Source organism: Bos grunniens, chromosome 5 (assembly GCF_055505025.1).
Source record: "Bos grunniens cultivar Pamir isolate PY7600 chromosome 5, Bosgru_T2T1.0, whole genome shotgun sequence".
Taxonomy (NCBI): Eukaryota; Metazoa; Chordata; class Mammalia; order Artiodactyla; family Bovidae; genus Bos; species Bos grunniens.
In genome coordinates, this window is record NC_141169.1 from 56,400,995 (window position 1) to 56,424,133 (window position 23,139).

Below are 23,139 nucleotides of genomic sequence, written 5' to 3' on the forward strand. Positions count from 1 at the left end.
ACACACACACACACACACACACACACCCTCAGTCCTTGAATTCCAGGTCCTGATCAAATCTACCTAATCCACAGGGCATTCCCAGATACCTTAATCAAAATTAATCTCTCCTGATTTCCCAATGTACAAAGTACTTTGTACCTATTATGGCTTCATCAATACCTGACAGGTTTTAACTAACTTGTGTTTCTCTTTTTCCACTAAATTCACTCAGTTCAGCTCAACATTTATTCAGCACCTTCTATGATGTGCCAGGCATGGCAGCAGAAACATAAGAGAACTTTTGAGGTTGAGAGGAGCATATGATTTATGTAAGAAAGGTATCTAAATCATAAAGATTCAAGAGATATTGAGGAATAAGAACAGTACCTATGTGTCAAAGGTGCTCAATAAATAACTAAATTCATTGAGATGCTCAGATTACTCATTCACATGAAACATAACATTATGAACACCTCCTATGTACATAGACTGCTAAAGCTATACGAAAAAAGCTACTTTTTATTAAGCTGAGATATGTTATTTGTTATCCCTACCACAACCCTGCAAAATAAATATTAGTATATTTTGCAGATGAAGAAAGTGGGCTCAACAAAACTGAATAGTTTATCCAGGACCACACAACTAGCTCTAATGTAGTTAGAGAACTAAAATATACAAATATGGAAAACTAGACCGTTATGTTGTTGTTGTTGTTCAGTCGCCCAGTTGTGTCAGACTCTTCGAACCCATGAATTGCAACAGTCCAGGCCTCCCAGTCCCTCATCATCTGCCGGAGTTTGCCCAAGTTCCTGGACTTTGCATCAGTGATGCCATCCAGTCATCTCATCCTCTAATGCCCTCTTTTCCTTCTTCCCTCAATCTTTCCCAGCAACAGGGTCTTTTCCAGTGAGTCAGCTGTTCATATCAGGTGACCAAAATACTGGAGCTTCAACTTCAGCATCAGTCCTTCCAATAAGTATTCAGGATTGATTTCCTTTAATATTAACTGGTTTGAACTCTTTGCTGTCTAAGAGATTCTCAGGAGTCTTCTCCAGCACCGCAGTTCAAAGGTATCAATTCCTTGGCATTCTGCCTTCTTTACCATACGGCTCTCACAACCGTATGTGACCACTGGGAAGACCATAGCTTTGACTATATGGATCTTTGTCAGCAGTGTGATGTCTCTACTTTTCAACACACTGTCTAGGTTTATCATAACTTTCCTGCCAAGAAGCAGTCGTCTTCTGATTTCATGGCTGCAGTCACCATCCACAGTGATTATAGAGCCCAAGAAGAGAAAATCTGTCACCACTTCCACCTTTTCCCCTTCCATTTGCCTTGAAGTAATGGGGCCAGATGCCATGATCTTAGTTTTTTTAATATTTAATTTTAAGCTGGCTTTTTCACTCTGGAGGAGGGAATGGCAAACCACCCCAGTATGCTTGCCGTGAGAACCTAGACCATTATAAGTTAGTGTAATTAGTCTGGAATTCTCAGGGAAGGCTAGATAGAGAAGATGGGGCCTGAAATGGACTATAAAATGTGAACTTCTGAAATGCTATTCAGCTACATGAATAAGCAAAGAAATACAAATTAAAAGGTGTCATTCACCCCACTATATTACCAAACATTTTTCTGATGCTCATTGCTGAAGGCAACAGAGAGAAAACTAGAAAACTGTATACCAAAATATGATCAGTAGTTGTCTACATATCAGAATATTTTTATTATATTCATCCACATTTTCCTAATGTTCTACAGTAAATATGTATTACTTTTATAATCAGAAAGATAAACTTTTAAAAATTGAGTAGGCTTTGGATGCCATATGTGTAATTTCATCCATTTATACTATAAAGACATGAGTGGAATGGGAAGGCATTTGAAAAAGAGGAAGTGCAAACACAAATTACTAAGTTAAAAAGAGAAAAATAATTACCGCAAAGAAATGAGAACTTAGGCAAAGATTTAGCTATAAGGATTTTCATTTCTCCATTACAGTACTAATTAAGAACAGAAAGAAGGGATTTCTCTGGTGGCCCAGAGGGAAAGAAGTCACCTTGAAGTGCAGGGGATGCGGGCTCAAGGGACCTGGGTTTGATCCCTGGTCAGGGAACTAAGATCCTACATGCCTTGGAGCAACCACTGAGTCTGAGCGCTGCAGCTACTGAAGCTGGCATACTCTGGAGCCCATCCACAACCAGAGATCTTGCATGCCGCAACTAAGACCCAACACAGCCTCAACTAAGACCTAATACAGCCAAACAAATTTAAAAAATTTTTTAAAGGATAGAAACTGTTTTAACAAAAAATACAATTGAAAACATACAACCATGTTGGTTTTTAAATGAAATATGTTTACAAAAGCTTTTTAGATTACAAAATAGCATGTACAATGTAATTACAGCTTGAAACATTATATGCATAGAGAGGATCTGGAAGACTGCTCCAAAGTGTTTCCTGTGGTTGTTGTACCAGTGAATGTTTAACCAAGCAGGACTCTATAGGGCCTTTCCAGGACATACCCCCATTCTCCCATAATCTCTGCTGTAGCTCCTCTCTGAAATACCAAGATAATAGTATCTGATACATACTTCCTGAATTACAGATACTAAAACCACCACCAAATGGGAGAAACTATCTGACAATCATGAGCCCCCAGACCCCATAGACGCCTTAGGACTGACACTGTTAAATGCCCTATTATCTCAACATCAACCAGAGAATTGTGCAGGAGCTAATCAGTACCCTGCAACCAGCCTCCCTCACCCAGTTTTTAAAAATCCTTTACTGTGGGCTTCCCTGGTGGTCCAGTGCTGAAGAATCTGTCTTACACTGCAAGGGCCACAGCTTCAGTCCGGGGAAGATCCCACACGCAGGGGAGCAACTGAGCCCTCCAGTTGCAACTACTGAAGCCCTCACACCTAGAGCCTATGCTCCACTATCAGAGTAGCACCGGTCCACTGACACTAGAGAAAGCCCCTGAGCAGCAACAAAGACCCGCCACAGCCAAAAAATAAAATAATAAACCTAAAGAAAGAAATCCTGTGCTGAAATCCTTCACGGAATTTGGGGTATTTGAGCCCCAGCTCCCGTCTCCTTGCTGGGCCCGGCAAGACACTTTTTTCTCTGCTTCAAACTTCCACATTTTGGTTTGGGCTCACTGTGAAGAGGAAATTCGGCGGTTTGGTTTTGTTTGCGCCTGTGTGTGCTTGCCTTCGTTTTCTAAAGCAATAATAGTTGTTTTAGAGGAAGTTGTGTAAAGCTGCTTAAAATACCACAGCAACAAATGAAGTTGCACATAACTTTAAAGCACTTTCTAGCTTTTTTTGCAACTAATAATTCATTTATCGAGGGCCACCAAAACTTCGGTGAAATTCGCCTTTCCTTAGCGATCCGTTTCGAAGGCAGAGAAAGAACAAAACAGTCTCCACCACCCGCTGCAGGAATATGACACACCCGGAGCCAGAAACCCCAGCGCTAACATATGCAAACCGACCGACTGGAGGAGTCAGGCCTCCGCACCCGGAAGTGAATTAGAGAAGGCGCGCGGCATTCTGGGAAGACTTATGCGAGCCTGGTTGGTGTGGCTGGCTGTTACCAGGGAAACCGGAGGCGCTCTACGGTCACCAATGGCTGGGCGCCTTTAGTGGGAGAGTCTGAGACGCTCAAAGATCGTTTGGAAAGAGCGAAGAGGGAAGGAGGGCCCTTTGAAGAGGCAGTTGTCTTGCCAGGTTATCTAGTCTTGCCGGCAGGCTGACCGCCTGCCCTGGGAATCTGGGTCATTCCCGCTTGTTCTTTGAGCCTTTCGGCCAAATGAAGTGGCCCTGCTGCTCTTGACTATCATTTCTTTACTTTTCTGCCCCTTCTTAGAAACTGTAAGTTGAGAATTTGTAATTAACACTGTAATGTGTTCTAATATCAACGATAATTCTTGTTTATAAAATTGAGGACATTATGGGGGACCACAAATTGAGAACTTAAAATTCACACGCAAACTGTAGACTGCCCATTGAGATATGGTAAGTGCATAAGGATTTTAGATCAAGAGAAATGTTACTTTCCCCAAAGGGAATTGTCTAATTCCATTAGGAAAATAAACAATATGAATATTTTTTCCCATGCGTTGTGCAAAAAATAGAAAAGTGTGAGATTAATCACTTGTATTAGCGATCAGAGTGTAATCCTGGCCACAAAGAGATATTAATTACCACCCTCCTCCTCCTCCATGCTCAACTCCCCCCTTTATGTTCCAGCTAACTTTAAACTTCTGCAATACTGTGATTTTTCAAGTCTCCTCGCTTTGCAAATGGTAAAAATGATTCCTTGCCTTGATTTTCTTTGTTCAAATCCTCATTTAGTCCTTCCCTGGGACATTTGTCCAGCTCTCATTCAAGACAGAAAATACTCTTCTTTATGAACTTTTGAATATTTATCATAATAATTGTGATTCATTTAGAGACATCTGGTCTTCCAACTTTAGAGACCTTCCTGTTGGCAGGGCATATTTTATATTCACCTCAATTGCTTTGATGCTCTGGCTCATTTGGTTCTCAACAGATATTTGCTGGATAAATGTGAACTGTGTTAACTGGAGTCTAAAGGAAAGTGAATTAAAATGAAATAAATGAGTGGTCACTGAAATAATAAATAAATAATTGACTTTTTTTTTAAAGGAATAAAACTTACCAGTCATAAGAAGTAACTTAAAATTTTCATGTATTACATGTAAGTTTTTTCTCTACATAAATATTTTTGGAATAGTTGAGTATATTTGGAGAAACCATTTTATGTCCTGCTTTTTTCACATGTATATGATATACTTCTGTTATTAAAATCTTAACAATAAAGACAGCACTGAAAATGTAAATCTGTTTGTAGTGAGTTGAAACAGATGAAGTGGATGTAGCATGTGAAGACAATTCTTCCAAGAAGTTTGGCTGTATGGTAAAGGAGAAAGGTCAGTAGTCAAAGCAGAATGGCAAGTGAAAGAAAGAGATTAGAGTTTCTCTGTAAGGAAAAGAGACTTGGTGATGTTAATAGTATAAGATTAAGGAGTAGTAAGAGGATAACTGATTGAATGATTCCCTAAAGAAATAGAAGGGAATGAGATCCATAGATCAGGTACATAGATAGGAGACAGAACTAGAAAGGAGGATGTCAAAGTGGGAATGGATAATAATAAGTTTAAAACTATTGAAAATTGGCAAAAGAATAACAAAAATCTGTCAAAAATATATATTGTGTACATGTGTGTGCTGAGTCACATCAGTCGTGTCTGACTCTGCAACCCTATGTACCATAGCCTGCCAAGTAAATTGGTCCATGGGATTCCCCAGACAAGAATACTGGAGTGGGTTGCCATGCTCTCTTCCAGGGGATCTTCCCAAACTGGGGATCGAACTCCTGCATTGGCAGGCAGGTTCTTTGCCACTGGTGCCACCTGGGAAGCCCAAAGATATATTCAATTCAGTTTAGTCGCTCAGTCGTGTCTGACTCTTTGCGACCCCATCGACTGCAGCACGCCAGGCCTCCCTGTCCCTCACCAACTCCCGGAGTTCACTCAATTTCATGTCCATAGAATCGTTGATGCCATCCAACCATCTCATCGTCTGTCGTCCCCTTCTCCTCCCTCCCTCAATCTTCTGCAGCATAGGGTCTTTTCAATGAGTCAGTTCTTCGCATCAGGTAGCCAAAATATTGGAGTTTCAGGTTCAGCATCAGTCCTTCCAATGAATATTCAGGACTGATTTCCTTTAGGATGGACTGGTTGGATCTCCTTGCAGTCCAAGGGGCTCTCAAGAGTCTTCTCCTATACTGCAGTTCAAAAGCATCAATTTTTTGGTGCTCAGCTTTCTTGATAGTCCAACTCTCACATCCATACATGACTACTGGAAAAACCATAGCTTTGACTAGACGGACCCTTGTTGGCAAAGTAATGTCTCTGCTTTTTAATATGCGGTCTAGGTTGGTCATAACTTTTCTTCCAAGGAGCAAGCGTCTTTTAATTTTATGGCTACAGCCACCATCTGCAGTGATTTTGGAGCCCAAAAAAATAAAGTCTCTCACTGTTTCCACTGCTTCCCCATCTATTTGCTATGAAGTGATGGAACCAGATGCCGTGATCTTAGTTTTATGAATGTTGAGTTTTAAGCCAATTTTTTTACTCTCCTCTTTCACTTTCATCAAGAGGCTCTTCTTCGCTTTCTGCCATAAGGATGGTGTCATCTGCATATCTGAGGTTATTGATATTTCTCCTGGCAATCTTGATTCCAGGTTGTGCTTCATCCAGCCCAGCATTTTTCATGATGTACTCTGCATATAAGTTAAATAAGCAGGGTGACAGTATACAGCCTTGATGTACTCCTTTCCCTATTTGGAACCAGTCTGTTGTAAAGATATATTAGGTTGATGCAAAGGTAATTGTGGTTTGGACCATGAATTTTAAATCATTATAACTAAGCTCAAACACATCTTTATTAGTCAAAATAGGAACCGTTATAATCAACACATTTTGCTAATGAGAAATAAGTTTGTTAATTCCCATTGCATAAAAATCCATGCCCAAACTCTTTGCATTTTCTGCCTCCTGCGGCTTGTGGAAACGTTTTCCCTATAAAAAATTGTCAAAATACTTGAAGAAGTGGTAGTCGGTTGGCAAGAGGTCAAAGGAATATGGCAGATGAGGCAAAACTTCATAGCCCAGCTCATTCTACTTTTTTTTTTTTCATTCAACTTTTGAAGCATTGGTTTGCAACATGCAGTGAGCCGTTATTTGGAGAAAAATGGGGCCCATTCTGTTGACCAATGCCAGCTGCAGGCGTTGCAATTTTCAGTGCATCTCATCAATTTGCTGAGCATATATCTCAGATATTACAGGTTCACTGGGATTCAGAAAGCTGTAGTGGATCAGACCAGCAGCAGACCACCAAACAGTGACCATGACCTTTCTTTTGTGCAAGTTTGGCTTTAGGAAGTGCTTTGGAGCTTCTTCTTGGCCCAACCACTGAGCTGGTTGTCACCAGTTGTAATACAATCCACTTTTCATCACACATCACAGTACAATCAAGAAATGGTTCATTGTTGTGTAGAATAAGAGAAGATGACACTTCAAAATGATGATTTTTTTTATTTGCAGTCAGTTTATGAGGCACCCACTTATCGAGCTTTTTCACTTTTCCAATTTGCTTCAAATGCCAAATCAACAATGAGTTCTTCAGCAACTTCTCATATAATTATTAGAGGATCAGCTCTGATGATTGTTCTCAATTAATTGGTCATTGTCAACTTCTGATGACCGGCCACTGCACTCCTCATCTTCAAGGCTCTTGTCTCCTTTGCCAAACTTCTTGAACTACCCCTGCATTGTAAGTTCGTTAGCAGTTGCTGGACCAAATGTGTTGTTGATGTTGAGACCTGTCTCCGCTGCTTTGTGACCCATTTTGAATTCAAATAAGAAAATAGCTCAAATTTGCTTTTTGTCTAACATCATTTCCCTAGTCTAAAATAAATATAAAATAAACAGCAAGTAATGTCATTAGCAAAAAAAAAAAAAGTGAGAAATGTACATTAAAATGATGTATAACATAACCACATTTAAGAATTATTCCAATATTAAATAACAAAGTTCAACAATGCAAAAAACACAATTACTTTTATACCAACTTAAATATGTAAAAGTGGCCAATAAATAGGTATGTTCATCCACATTACTTAAAAATATAAATGGCATATTAAATGCCTATTAAGTTGGCAAAGATTAAAAAGAAAATATTATAGATATTGGGCAGCTGTTCAATAAAACAAGATTGCAGATGGGAATAGAAACTGGTACATCTCCCCCTTTCCAGGCATTTTAGAAATATGTATCAAAATTCTTAAATGCTTTGACTAAATAAGCATGGGCTTCCCTGGTGGCTCAGATGGTAAAGAATCTGCCTGCAATGCGGAAGACCTGGATTCTATCCCTCGGTTGGGAAGACCCTCTGGAGGTGTACATGGCAACCCACTCTAGTATTCTTACCTGGAGAATCCCCAAGGACAGAGGAGCCTGGCAGGCTACAGTCAGTCCATGGGGTGGCAAAGAGTCAGACATGACTGAGCGACTAAGACAACCAACAAGTATATTCTAGGATGTTTTCAAAAGGAAATAATCAAAACTGCATATGTATGTTAAGCCTTGGTGGGGTTCACTTCAGTTTCTCCACCAAAAAACATAGGTTAAATATTATTACATACTTGTTAGACATGGATACCGTGAATGCAGATAAGAGACGTTCACTCATATCAATTTAAGTAAGAGCATTTGCAGGTTTTCTAGAAAGGGCGCGTAGAGCTACAGTTTGACTAGCCTGATACACAATTATGGGATGCTTTGAACCATTTAAAATGACAATGTAGAAGACTATTTAATGATAAGAGAAGATATATAAGAAAGAAAAGTGGGTTATGAAAGCAGCACTATGTAGTTCTAACCACGTGGTGGTTTAACAGACAAGGAAACAGGCTTACAGAAAGGAACTGTCCTAGGTCACCTGGCTGGTAAAGGACAAAGCCTAGATTTCAAACCAAGTCTGTCTCATGCAAACCACCTTCTTAACTACTGCACTTCAAGGAGGCAGGTAGACTTTAGAGGATGGAAAAAATTATATCAGGCAGGCGGAGACTAGGGAAGGATAAGTAGGAAAGAATAGCACTAAATTGAACGAAAAAGATTGGAAAGAATAGGTATGTTTCAGAACACACCTGCTTACCTGCATATGAGATATATGCAGGTAAGCACTAGAGAATAAAGCAAGAAAGACTGGGGATGGATTTTTAAGATAAATAACCTTCAAAAACCTCACAGAAAAGTGGCCTCACTTAGGACATACCTTACAAAGGTCTTGGGCCTCAGAACCTGATAAAGCAAGAGTTGTAAGCATAGAGCTTTTGAACCTGAAAATTCTATGGGAGGGCCCTGGGTGGGGGGTTTGGGGGACAATGGGTCCAGATTATGGACTTTCCCCAAAGTGAGGAAGGGGTCTAATGGCATCTAATAGCACCCTGTGAGACTGAGTTCTATACAGTTGTATAAAATTGGTCAGCTGATGTTAAGTTCTTTGAACCTCAATTTCTCCATCTCTTACAGGATAGAAGGTGGAAGAGGCTATTATATAAGATGATCTTTTAATATCTCTTCCTGTACTAACATTCTGTGATCTTATAGGCCAAAGATTACAAATTCAAATGCCTCAATTAAGGATGAAGTGCTGCATGCATGCTCAGTCACTCAGTTGAGTCTGATTCTCTGCAACCCAATGGACTGTGTAGCCTGCCAGGATTTTCCTGGCAAGATACTAGAGTGGGTTCTTGTTTCCTACTCCAGGGGATCTTACTGACCCAGGGATCAAACCCACGTCTCTTGTATTGCAGGTGGATTCTTTACCACTGAGCCATGAGAAGAATGTTTCATAAATGAGAAAATGAACTGAATGTAATAAAAATAAGAAATGGTAGAGATTGGAGTCAATCCTAAAGGAAATCCATCCTGAACACTCATTGGAAGGGCTGTTGCTGAAGCTCCAATACTTTGGCCACCTGATGCGAAGAGCCAACTTATTGAAAAAGACCCTGATTCTGGGAAAGATTGAAGGCAAAAGGAGAAGGGGGCAGCAGAGCATAAAATGGATAGATAGCATCACCAGCTCAATGGACACGAACTTGAGCAAACTTGGAGATAGTGGAGAACAGAGGAGCCTGGAGTGCTATAGTCTATGGGGTCACAAACAATTGGACACAACTTAGTGACTGAACAACAACAACAGAGATTAGAGTAGTATTTCAGATGTCTCATCTAAAACTCCAGTCATTCTTCCATGAATGAGGAACCCGTGTTGCCTGATTTTCCAACTTTTCAAGAGAAACAGGAATATCGTATTTGCTTGGTGGCTCAGACAATAAAGAATCTGCCTGCAATGCAAGAGACCTGTGTTCAATCCCTGGGTTGGGAAGATCCCCTAGAGAAGGGAACAGCTACCCACCCCAGTATTCTGGTCTGGAGAATTCCATGGACTATACAGTCCTTGGAGTCGCAAAGAGTCAGACATGATTGAGAGACTTTTGCTTTCACTTTCCTTTCAAAAATATGCAGACCAAACAAAACACCTCTACTGGCTAAACACTAATTTTCAATTTCTTATAGATAAAAAAAAGGCCTAACAAGAATGATAAGTGTTTGAATGAAAATTATTAAGTATGAAGAAAGAGGAAGAAATCAAAGAGAATACCAAGATTTCCCCCTGAGTAATGAAGAGGAGGTGGTATACATTAAATACTCAAGTCAGCAGAAGGTTTAAAGACAGAAGGTGTTTGTGAGTTTTGTTGTTTTGTTTTTTTTAACACTGGACAAATTTCTCATTTATAGGTGTCCACAGCACATGAATCAAATTCAGCTTTTGAGTTTGAGAAATCTATGAGATTATCAGGGAAAGGGTGCAGGAAGTGTAGGACAGCAGTTTGGGGAGAGAAGATGAAAGAGGAGTTCAAGATGCAAGAGTCATTCTGTCAAAGTTTCATTAAATCTATGTCACAGTATGTATTTGTTATTTCATGAGACTAAAATCCTATGAGAGCAGAAACCACAAATGTATTCTTTACTACCTAGCACAGTGCCTAGATAGTAGTTGTCTTAATGTATGTTGAATAAACAAATAAATAAATACAAGACAATGTGTCTCACAGTTAAAGAAATGCAGGGTTGAATTCAAAAATGTTCTTAAAGAAGCTTATAGGCCAGAAAGTAAGACAAGTCTTATATAGAAGTAACTAATCCATGTTTGAAAAGTTCAGTTCAGTTCAGTCAGTCAGTCGTGTCCAAATCTTTGAGACCCCATGGACTGCAACATGCCAGGCCTCCCTGTCCATCGCCAACTCCTAGAGTTTACTCAACCTCATGTCCATTGAGTCGGTGAGGCCATCCAACCATATCACCCTCTGCTGTCCCCTTCTCCTCCCGCCTTCAATCTTTTCCAGCATCAGGGTCTTTTCTAATAAGTCAGTTCTTCACATCAGGTGGCCAAAGTATTGGAGTTTCAATATCAGTCCTTCCAATTAAAGTAGTTTGAAAGAGTAGTTTGAAAAAAAATAGTTGGAAAAAAAAAGTTTGAAAAGTTGAAAAAAAGTAGTTTGAAAAATAGTGTCATTTAAAAAAAAAAAAAAAAGTGGCACCAAGAGATTCAGGAGAAAATTTGTTTTAGAAGAAGTAAACCCAGGCTTTGATAATGGATGGTTAGGATTGGATCATGAAGATTTGGGGAGGAACTGATCGGAAGCAGCAAAATAGAAAGGCTCATCCTTTCTTTAGAAAATAGGCAAGTGTTTGAGACTGCCAAGAAATTGAACAGAGAAACCAAAAACCTAGAGAATCGTCTACACGTGAAGAAAACAACCAAGTAACTAGGGGAAAAGTCTCAGAAAGATAAAAGGAGCATCAGGAGAGAAAGTTTATAGAAACTACGAATTCATGCTTCAAAAAAGAAAGATAGTCCAAATACTGCAGAGACACGAGGCCATCAAGGAAAAGGATCTAAACCCATGGGATTTGGTGATTAAGGAAATCATTGATGACTTTCAACTAAACAATTTCTTTATAGTTGACCAAGGAATATAGGAGAGGAGTTTAAAAGACCAGTAGAAATAATCGGCTTTTGTTTATGAAGGCAGGAAATGTAGTTACTTTGGAGAAGGGAAAAAAGAAAAAAAACTAGAAGAGAAGTAGAGGATTATGTTGGAAAAAAGGATAATTATATGAAGCAAAATGTTGGAGGATCTAAACAGTAATGAGATCAAGAAAGGGGAGATGAGTCATTTGTCAACAATCAGCATTATAAATTCTAACAAATATTATTCAATAACAAAGGTAATTTTTTTAATCTCTCACCATATTTTCCTACTCCATTCCCTGGTTTCTTTCCACTTTTATAGCCTCAGAGTAACTTTTGATATGCTGAAAAATAATATTAGAACTTCAACTCAGTATTTCTTTAATATCCTCATATAAATCAATGGGTATTATAATACCAAAACCTCCTACATCTGTGGTTATGCCTCGTCTCTTCCTTTCAAGTAACCACCCCTCCCCAGTTGTAGCCTGGCTGGTTTAAGTGAGGCTGAGTACTAATTCCCCGCCCTGCCCCCGTGAGTGTTTAATCCAGTTCTGGCCAATAACAACTATCACCAATACTTTTACTGACACAGTAAGGAAAAAGACTCATCCTCTGCTGTTGCAGGTGCTGAAGCCCATATAAGCCTGGAAGAGACAAACCACCTTTGTTACCACTTGGAGGCTTGCCTAAAACTGAAACTAAAAAAGCCAACCAACCCGGGAGACAGGAAACTAGTCCTGGAGACATTATTTGAGCCCAGGGATCCAGACATGCCTAAAGACTAGCTTTACCACTGAACTCACTAGTTAAATGAGCCAATAAATGCTCTTTTATGCTTAAACTTGAGTTTTATGTGGATGTTCATCATTTACTACTCAAAGCATCCTAATACAGGTATACATTAATGTTGTTTTTGTTTCTGTACCCTATTTTAAATGTGTTACTCTATAATGTACTCTATAAGATATTCCATAGTTTTCACAAAATCATCCATAAATTTAATACAATCCCAATTTTACATCCCAATAGCAGCTTAAGAGCTTATTATTTTTTTAATTTTAGAAATAAGCAAAATTACTTCAAAATTCACTCAGAGGGGGAAAAACCATAAATACCAAGAAAATAAGGGGGAGATTCATAAAGAAATTATGGAATCAGATATTAAAATATAAAGCAAAAATAATAAATATAGGATGGTAATAGAGTAAGAATAAACAGTCATGGAACAGAATTCAAAGCCTGAGTAAATATAGGAGTATTTCCCATACTTAAAATATGGTAAATCAAGAAAAGGTTAGTTCAATAAAGTAAGGATAATGAGCTAGAAAAATCATTAGAATTTTACCTTACTCATCATCCCAGAACAAATTCCAAGTGGATTTATGATTAATTGTAAAAATTGAAGCCAGGTTTTCAGTATATATTTGTTAGCTTATAATTGGGATAATCTCTAGTAATCTCTGCTAAAATTTTAAATGTTAACACCTTTTGATATAGCTTTTTAATTCTAGAAATTTATCCTATAGAAATAAAATATATGTATAAAGATAAATATGGATAATATTGCATTAGAATGTCAAAAATTATATATACATGTGGAATAATGAATAAGGAATGGAATACCAGGCATTCTCAAAGGAGTGATATCACAACCAAGGAGGTGAAAATTGGTTCCTGAGGAGACAAACCATTTTTATGTATAAAGCACAAATATGCATAAGGCATATAAACAAGTATACAGTATATATGTGGTATTGAAATTTCATGAAGCAGGTGATGATTAAGGGGTAAAAAGTCTTAGGTGGATAATGATGGAAAAAAGACTGAGAAAAACTGATCTATACAATTTGTTACTGTGCAACTGTTGAAAAAAGAATGAGGTAGATGTATGTATATTGACAACAAAGGATGCCCAAGATGCATGATGCTTTACATATATATACATATATAGTGTAATGTACAAAGTATAATATATTTGATATACTTATATATTTATAATTATGTATATACTTCCTGTGTTACATATAAGGTATTGATGGTGTTTATCTTTGGGGTAAAAATTACAAGAAATATTCAATTCTGGACTTCCATGGTGGTACATGGATGGCAATCCACCTGCCAATGCAGGGGACACAGGTTCAGTCCCTGATCCAGGAAGACTCCACATGCTTCAGAGCAACTAAGCCCGTGGACTACAGCTACTGAAGACTGAGCACCTAGAGCCTATGCCCCACAACAGAAGATGAGAAGCCCGTGCACTGCAGTGACAAGTAGCCTCCGCTCACCACAGCTAGAGAAAGCCCATGCACAGCAATGAAGACCCAGTGCAGTCAAAAAAATTAAAATAACTAACCTTTTAAAAAGAAACATTCAGTTCTGTGTTAAGTATTGTAATATTTACCTTTTTACAACAATGTTTTAATAAAGAAAAGATAAGCTGTAAGAATAAATGAATATTAGAGTGAATAGTTTTATAGTCTTGTGGTGAGAAAGGACTTTATAAACATAACCCCAAAGCCCAAAACTATTAAAGCTTAAACTATATAAAATTAAAAATTACTGCATGAAAACAACAACAACAAAAACAACCCCCTACATATACCATGGTTGAAGCAATAACAGAATAGAAAATATTTGCAACATCTATGATAAAAGGTGTATGTCATTATATACATGTAAGAGCTCTTACATGTCAATAAAAAGGTTCAACACCATAACCAGCAAACCAGGTAAAGAACATGAACAAGCAAGTAACACACACACTCTACAAATGATTAATAAGCATGTGAGATTGTTTTTATTATTGCCAGTTAGGAAATACAAAAAATCCCAACAAAGAGATAACGTTTTCATTGGATTAGCAATGTAGCAACACCTACAAAGGTTGGTGTTGGCAGAGAAGTGAGAGGGTCCTGCAGGGATATGAACAGGTTCAGCCTTTCTGAGTGCAATCTGACACCATGTACCAAAACGTTAAGTACGTATACTTTGAACCAGAAGTGATACTTCTAGGAATGAGTTCAAAGGTGATAATCAGATAAATGAGAAAATGATTTGTTATATTAGCTATTAAAAAATTGGAAACAACTTATTGTTTAAACAAAGTTATTAAAGAGACTAAATACAATTTTGAGTGAAAAGAGCATGTTACAAAGCACCAGGTTCATTGTAATCTTATTTATATAACAGGTAAACACATATAGAAACAATTTTTAACAAAATGTTAGTAGTGGAAATCTCTGGTGGGAGTGCAAGTAAGTTTCAAGATTATGCAAAAGCAATACTAGCATGAGTTCTTGTGTACCCCCACTCAGCTTTTTTATTTACAGGAGTTCCCTGGTGGTCTAGTGGCTAGGATTTCAGGCTTTCACTCATCAGGGAACTGAGATCCCACAGGCTGCAGCAGAAAGTTGTTTTAGAATAATAACATACCCATCAGATAAACGTTTATTGCTAGTTAATAGATGTAGCCAATATTAATATACAAAAGATGCTGATAATTGCCTACAGTTCACATCTTCTTCTAAAGTAACTTGTTTTGAACACAGATCTTTTCCCTAAAGGACCATTTACTATACCATATACCTACTATTACCATCACTGATGGGGCCAGACAATGTAGCATTATACCCAATAGCAGTCCCCCTTCTCCCTTCTTCCATTCTCAAAGAAAATTTTATTTGTCTGATACCTAAACAAAGTAAATTTGTTGTTGTTGTTTAGTCGCTAGGTCGTGTCCGATTCTTGCAACCCCATGGACTGTAGCTCACCAAGCTTCTCTGTCTATTGGATTTTCCAGGCAAGAATACTGGAGTGGGTTGCCCTTTCCTTTTCCAGGGGATCTTCCCAACCCAAGGATCAAACCCATGTCTCTTGCATTGGCAGGTGGATTCTTTACCACTGAGCCACCAGGGAAGCCCAACAACAACAACATCCAAATGCACTACACTTCCTCCTCAGCCTAAGAGGATTAATCTTGATTGTTGTAAATCATTCATGATAATTGCCGTCTCCCTTGCCAACTCTGCCAATGAGATGCCAAGGAAAGTCTGCTGGAGGCCTTCTGGGAAAGTTGCTCTTTAAAAGGAACAGATGAGAGCTTCCCCGGCACAACTACTGAAGCCCTCTTGCTGCAACAACCGAAGGCCCAGTGCTCTAGAGCCTGTGCTCTGCAACAGGAGAAGCCATCCCAATGAGAAGCCCGTGCACCACAACTGGAGAGCGGCCCCCACTCCCCACAGCTAGAGAAAAGCGCGGGAGGCAACAAGGACCCAGCATGGCCAAAAATAATACCATTAAATAAAAGGAACACATGATAGGCACGGTTCATGTCCTGTTTCCCGGTGTTGTCAACCCCTGAAACTGTGGCAGACATCTTAGAACAGCGAAAGAATCATCAGCTTCGGAGGAAAAGCCAATGTGATGAGGATGACAGGACAGAAAGATGGAAGGAACCTAGGGCCTTGAGGCACTGAGCTCAGGTCCTATCTCCATATCGTTATACAAAGTAGTAAATGTTTGAACAAGTTTGAATTGGATTTTCCTTTACTTTCAGCCAAGAGCATCACAACTGATAAAAGCGCATTTCGGACTCAAGAGTAGCCAATCTCTCAGCTGACCAGTTAGACACAGAAAAACACAAAGTGTCCATCACATTAATGCCAAGAATGGAGCTAAAGTCCCCACACTTCTCCTTAAATTTGGAAAAGTTAGTACCTTGGAAAATATCCCACTTCCTTAAAGAAAGATATAGACCTTGTCACCTTGAGCCTAAATAGCACAATAGATGCTTTACACCTCGTATTACCTGTCTGGCTACCCCTATAATAAACTAAAGAAGAAGCCCCCAAAAATCATAGCTCTAAAGTCAGAAATATATGCAAATACTTACCCAGAGAAGTGTCATTATCTCTTGTATCCCTCCCACTCTGTTCCCACCCTCCCTCTATAGGTAAGTTTCATTCGTTTCTGGTTTATTCTTCCAATGTATCTTTTTGTGAAAAATGAGCAGATACAGGTATATTATATCTCCTTATTTCCTACCCCAAATGTATCATACTGTTTATTCTTTTTTGCTCTTTGCTCTATTCACTAAACAGTAAATCCTGAAAATCAGTCCACAAAAGCTGCCTCATACTCTATTATGGGCATAGGACTCTATTATGTGCATTCGATCTGTCGCCTATGTATACATATTTACGTTAGCTCCAATGTTTTGCAATTACAAGTACACTGAGATATATAATCTTACACATGTGTAGTTTTGTATTGTTAGAAATGTTTCTTCAGGATAAATTGCTAGTGAATTGGGTCTAAGGGTAAATTCGTATGTAGTTTTCTTAGACATTGTCAAATCCCCTTCTACAAGACCAGTACTATATGATTTCATTTACATGCAGAATCTAAAAAAAGACAAATGAACACATATAACAAAACAGAAACAGAATCATAGATACAGAGAACAAACAGGTGGTTACCAGAGGAGAAGTGGGTGGAGGGAAGAAAGAAATAGATGAGGGAGATTAAGAGGTATAAACTTACAGTTGCAAAATAAATGAGTCATGAGTATGAAATGTACAGTGTGGGGAATACAGTCAACAACTAAAGACTATCTTTGTATGGTGACATATCATAACCAGACTTATTGTGATCATCATTTTGAAATGTACAGAAAAAAATCACTATGTTGTGAAATGGAAAAATATAATGTTGTGGGTCAATTATACTTCAAAAGCAAACATACAAACAAACTTATAGAAAAAGAGATCAGATTTGTAGTTACGAACTGGATGAAAGCAGTCAAAAGGTACCAATTTCCAGTCATAAGATAAATTGGAACAAGGATATAAGGTACACCAAGATAAATACAATTAGCACTGCTCTGTGTTATTTGAAAACTGTTGAGAGTAAATCCTAGGAGTTCTCCTAACAAAAATTTTTTTTCTTTTTTCTATTTAATTTTGTACCTATATGAGATGATAGATGTTCATTAAACATATTGTGATCATCATTTCATGATATATGTGAGTCAAATCATTATACCTTAAACATATATAGTGCTGTGTGTCAATTATTGGGTTTCCCTTGTAGCTCAGATGGTAAAAAAAAAAAAAAAAAAAATCTGCCTGCAATTCAGGAGACCCTTGTTCAATCCCTGGGTCGAGAAGATCCCCTGGAGAAGGGAAAACTGGAAGAAAAATTAAAAATAAAAATATAATCAGTTATGATGTTAAATTAGCTAATTAATTAAAAATTTAAAAATACAACAACCATAATCATCATTCATGTCTATTTTTACACCCTAAAATTGATACTTTTCCCAAAAGAATTTTAGGTGGAAGCCTACAGAACTATATGCAACCTTTGCTTTCATGGTTTTCATTATGTGGATTTTCTATTGGATTTCCCCTTTTTTTTTTTTTTTTGGCAGCTATGCTTTGGAACAATACGGTTGAAAACCTGCAAAAAGGCAAGGTGCGTGTCCAAAACATGTAGTCAGTCTGGCTGTCACCCTGAAGCAGGCAGGCTATATCAGAGATATGCCCTGAGGATAACCACTCAAAGTTAGACCCACACATCCCTGTCATTATATTGTCTCAAAGACTGGCTGTTGTGTTTATCTTCCAAAAAAAGCATGTCTTAATTTCATTCACATATTTTCATTCTGTAAGAAAATAATTTCCACTTTTGGAAACTTTGGCACAGAAAAACAAGGAAATACTAAATCTATGGGTGTGAAACTAAATGTCACCAAGAGATACATGCGAGAAGACAGCACACTGCAGATGTTTCCTGAGTCTGATAAATGCACGCTGCAAATCCCGAGAGGTTCAAGGATGTTGAGTGAGCAGAGTGAATAGAAGGCATAAGCCCTTTTTTTTTTTCTCATAGCTTCATTTTATTTTTTTGTTTTTAATTGGAGAATAATTGCTTTACAATGTTGTGTTGGTTTCTGCCATATAACAACACCAATCTGCCTGAGAAAACCGTAACTCAAAAAGACACATGTACCCCAGTGTCCATTGCAGCACTATTTATAACAGCCAGGGCATGAAAGCAACCTAAATATCCATCAACAGAGAAATAGATAAAGAAGGTGTGGTATATGTATACAATGAAATATGACTCAGCCATTAAAAGGAACAAAGCTGAATCATTTGTAGTGATTTTTGTAGTGATTTTGTAGTGATGTGGATGGACCTAGATTCTGTCATACAGAGTGAAGTAAGTCAGAAGGAAGGCACAGGCCTTTAACCTTCACTGTGTTCTTACCATCCTCAGAATCCTAGGCAGCAAAAAGCACATCTGTCAAAGAACAAAGGGCAGGCTAGGCATGAGTGGTAAAGAACCCACCTGGCGATGCAGAAGACGCAGGAGATGTGAGTTTGATTCCTGAATCAAGAAGATCCTCTGGAGAAGGAAATGGAAACCCACTCCAGTATTCTAGCCTGGGAAATCCCACGGACAGAGGAGCCTGGCCGGCAGCAGTCCATAGAGTCGCAAAGAGTCAGTCACAACTGAAGCAACTTAGCACACACACAATGAACAAAAATTGTGGAACCAGCCACAAGGCACAGCTCCTTTTTGAAGGAATTGAGCAACTCATCAGTGTCTTCCTCTTCCACCTCCTCAAAGCCTCTTGCCTGGCTGGCTGTCAAGGAAGGGCCTCCAAGCTACCAACCAGGACAGGTGGAAGAAATCGCCCTGCTGTCATCCGACCACCTTTCCCTGTGTATGCCACATCTCTTCAGTCTCTGCTCTCTCTCTCTCACTTTTGACCCCTACTTCCGTTGGCTGGTATTTCCCCAAGCCCACTGTGGTCCTCTCCCACCCAGGCTGACACAGGCTGGGTGGCATACTGGAAACAGCCAGACTCTGGACTGAAAAATGTAGGTTTGGGCTCTTGGCTCTGCGTTCATGAGCTTCACAACTTTGTACATATCATAATAGTCCTTCCAGCTCTCAGTTTTGTCATCTATCAATGGGGATAATAAGATCTACTTTGTAGAGTTGATGTAGGATTAATAACAATGGTTTTGGTATCTGACACATAAGTAGCTCAATAATTAATAGCTGGTAGTAATGGTGGTAATGGAAAGAAGAGAGAAAGAGAGAAAGAACTTCAGCTTCCTACCTCAAAGGGCTACCCTGGTGGCTCAGCAGAAAATAATCCGCCTACAATGCAGGAGACACAGGAGATGTGGGTTTGATCCCTGAGTCGGGAAGATCCCCTGGAGGAGGGCATGGCAACCCACTCCATTATTCTTGCCTGGAGAATCCTATGGACTGAGGAGCCTGGTGGGCTACCATCCATAGGGTTGTGAAGAGTCAGACATGGGTTAGTGAGTGAGCACACAGGTGCATAAAAGCTCCAGAAGACTGGGAAGTTACTTTTGTACTTTCTATTGTTTTATCTTCTAATCTGTGCTTCCTCGATTTAAAAAGGAAATTATCTTAAAGGTCTTTTCCAATATTAAAATTGTAGTTTTAATGGCAAAAATTAAACAGATGTCTACTAAAGGCCTTTTATGTGCAGAGACGGTCACTTAAAATTTCTCTAGGTGAACCGGATTAAATTAAAATCTGCTGGAAAAAAATAATCTTTAGATTTTCATTTTTTTGCTTCCTTCATACTTTCTTGCCAGTGGCATCACTATGCATATGATCCAAAGGAGTAGCAAGTAACAACCATGCATCTATGTAATAAGTACTTGGGCCGTTGAGGCTCTTTTCACATATAGACATTAAATAATGTTGATGCCTCAGAATTTTTATTTCAACACTTCATTATTCTCTAAACCTTTGGCTGTCCCTCAAATCACTAGGTTTCAGTAGCTATCTGATGAAGACTGTCACCTTCAACAGTGCACCCTCATTCCAAGGAGCTCATCAGTAAAAGAACAGGCTGAGATGGTTGCCTTATAGCTTTAGTATCTAGGAAATTCATTTCACTGAAATGGACTGAGTTCAATGTAAACCAGCTAAGTGCTCTCCTGAGTACTGTAATAGCTTTTGGTGAGAGATAACAAGGCTGTCACTTCTTCTCTGCTTGTCTCCACTGAACATTACCACCTGCAAAGGTTTTTAACCTGGACCATGAGATGTGCTTTGGTGGGCTCATGAACCTCTTGAAATTGTGTTCAGTTCTGTGTGTATATGAATTCTTCTAGAGAGAAGACCTGCGGTTTTCATCACATTCTCAAAAAGACCCTCAGAAAGTGAAACCACTGACATAAGAAATTAAGTACTGGGAATTCCCTGATGGTTCCATGGTTTAGACTCTGAACTTGCACTGCTGGAGGCATGGGTTCAATTCTTGGTCAGGGAATTAGTGTCCCACATCCCACGCGGTGGGGCCAAAAAAGTATATGAAATTGGGTGAACTTCGCTGGACTTCGCAGGTGGCTGAGTGCTAAAGAATCGCCTGCCAATGCAGGAGATGAAGGTTTACTGCCTGGTCTGGGAAGATCCCCTGGAGAAGGAAATGGCAACCCCCTCCAGCATTCTTGACTGGAGAATCCCATAGACAGAGGAGCCTGGCAGGCTACAGTCCACGGGGTTGGAAAGAGTCCGACATGACTTAGTGACTGAACGAGAACAATAAAGTATGAAATCAAACAGTGGGAATTAAGTAGTGCCCAACCTGCTGTATTAGTTTTCCATTGTGCTGTGTTGCGCTTAGTCATGTCCGACTCTGTGTTTTTCTATTGCTTCAGTACCAATCACCAAAAATTTAGAAACTTAAAACTAATTTATTATCCTCCAGTTCCATCTGACATGGTCTCTCCAGGTTAAATGAAGGTGTTGGCAAGGCTGCAATCTTTTCTGGAAGCCCTAGGGGAGAATTTGTTTGCTTGATCATTTCAGTTGTTGGCAGGATCCACTTCCTCGTGGCTGTAGAACTGAGGCCCCCACTTCCTTGTTGGCTGTCATCTGGGTGCTGTTCCCAGCCTCCAGAGGCTGCCTCTTGGACGTGGCCCCCTTCCTCCATATTCAAAGCCAGGGTCTGAGTCCTTCTCAAGCTTCAAGTCGCTCCTGCCTCTTCTTCAGTCGCATCTCTCTGATTCATTTTCCTGTCTTTCTCTTCTCCTTTTAAAGGCTCATGTGATTACAATGTGATTACATTAGGTCCATCTGGATAATACAGGATAATCTTCCTATTTTAAGGTTCATAACCTTAATTCCCTCTGCAAAGTCTCTTTCACCACATAATTTAACATATTCACAGACACCAGGGATTAGGGGGTCATTATTCGGCCTACAACACCTTTCCACCCAACATTTGTCCTTTTTTTTTTTCAATTATTTATTTTAATTGGAGGCTAATTACTTTACAATACTGTAGTGGTTTTTGCCATACATCGACATGAATCAGCCTCGGGCACACATTTGTGCTTCTTGCCCCATTCCAGTCACAGAGAAAGGAGAACTGGTGACCGGCCCCTGTGCAAGGTGTCCTTCAGCAAAAACTGTGTGATGCTCTCCTCAACAGCATCCACAGTCTTCTTTTAGTTACTAGTTGATGAAGTACCACCTAAACCCCCCTGCCGAAAGATCCAGTGGACTTAGGCCCCAGCAGCACCCCACTCCTCTTTCTCCGAATGCCAGGTTAAGACGTCCAAATCTCTACCTTTTCTCCTCTTAAAAAAATAAAGTTTCACTATACTGTCCAGAAAAAATATCTAATAACATAAATTCCTTTTACGGTCCAGCGGTTAAGAATCTGCCTTCTACAAGGATGGGATGATTTGAGAGAACAGCATTGAAACATGTATATTACCATATGTGAAATAGGTGACCAGTCCAAGTTCAATGCTTGAAGCAGGGCACTCAAAGCTCGTGCTCTGGGACAACCCAGAGAGATTGGATGGGGAGGGAGGAGAGGGAGTGGTTCAGGATGGGGGGGGAACACATGTACACCCGTGGCTGATTTATGTCAATGTATGGCAAAAACCACCACAATATTGTAAAGTAATTAGCCTCCAATCAAAATAAATTAATTAACTTTTTTTTTTAAAGCTATTGCCAGGGAAAAGAAAAAGAATCCACCTTCTAATACAGGGGACATGGTTTCCATCCCTGGTTAGGGAAGGAATGTCCCATGTGCCCTGGGGCAACTAATCCTGTGCTTGGGACTATTGAAGCTCCAGAGCTCTAAAGACCACGCTCCACAACAAGAGAAGCCTGCATACTTTAACAAAGAACCCACGTGCCACAACAAACATCCAACTGCAGAACCCCTCAAAAAAGTCCCTCTAAATTGTTAAAAACTAATAAGCAGTCACTCTTCTCTAATAACATAGAGCAAAAAAAATAGAATTGCAGAATTATTCAAATCACATAGAATTTATTACTAAATGTGGATTGCATTTAAGCTGTGTCAGAGGCCCATTAAATGCTTCTGCTCAACCTCGTCCTCCTCGTTTTGTTCTTATCATCAGCAATCAACCCCAATCACTTGGTTGTACCTTGGGGACTATCATTAATGCCCTCTCCCTTCTAGGGGGTCTCA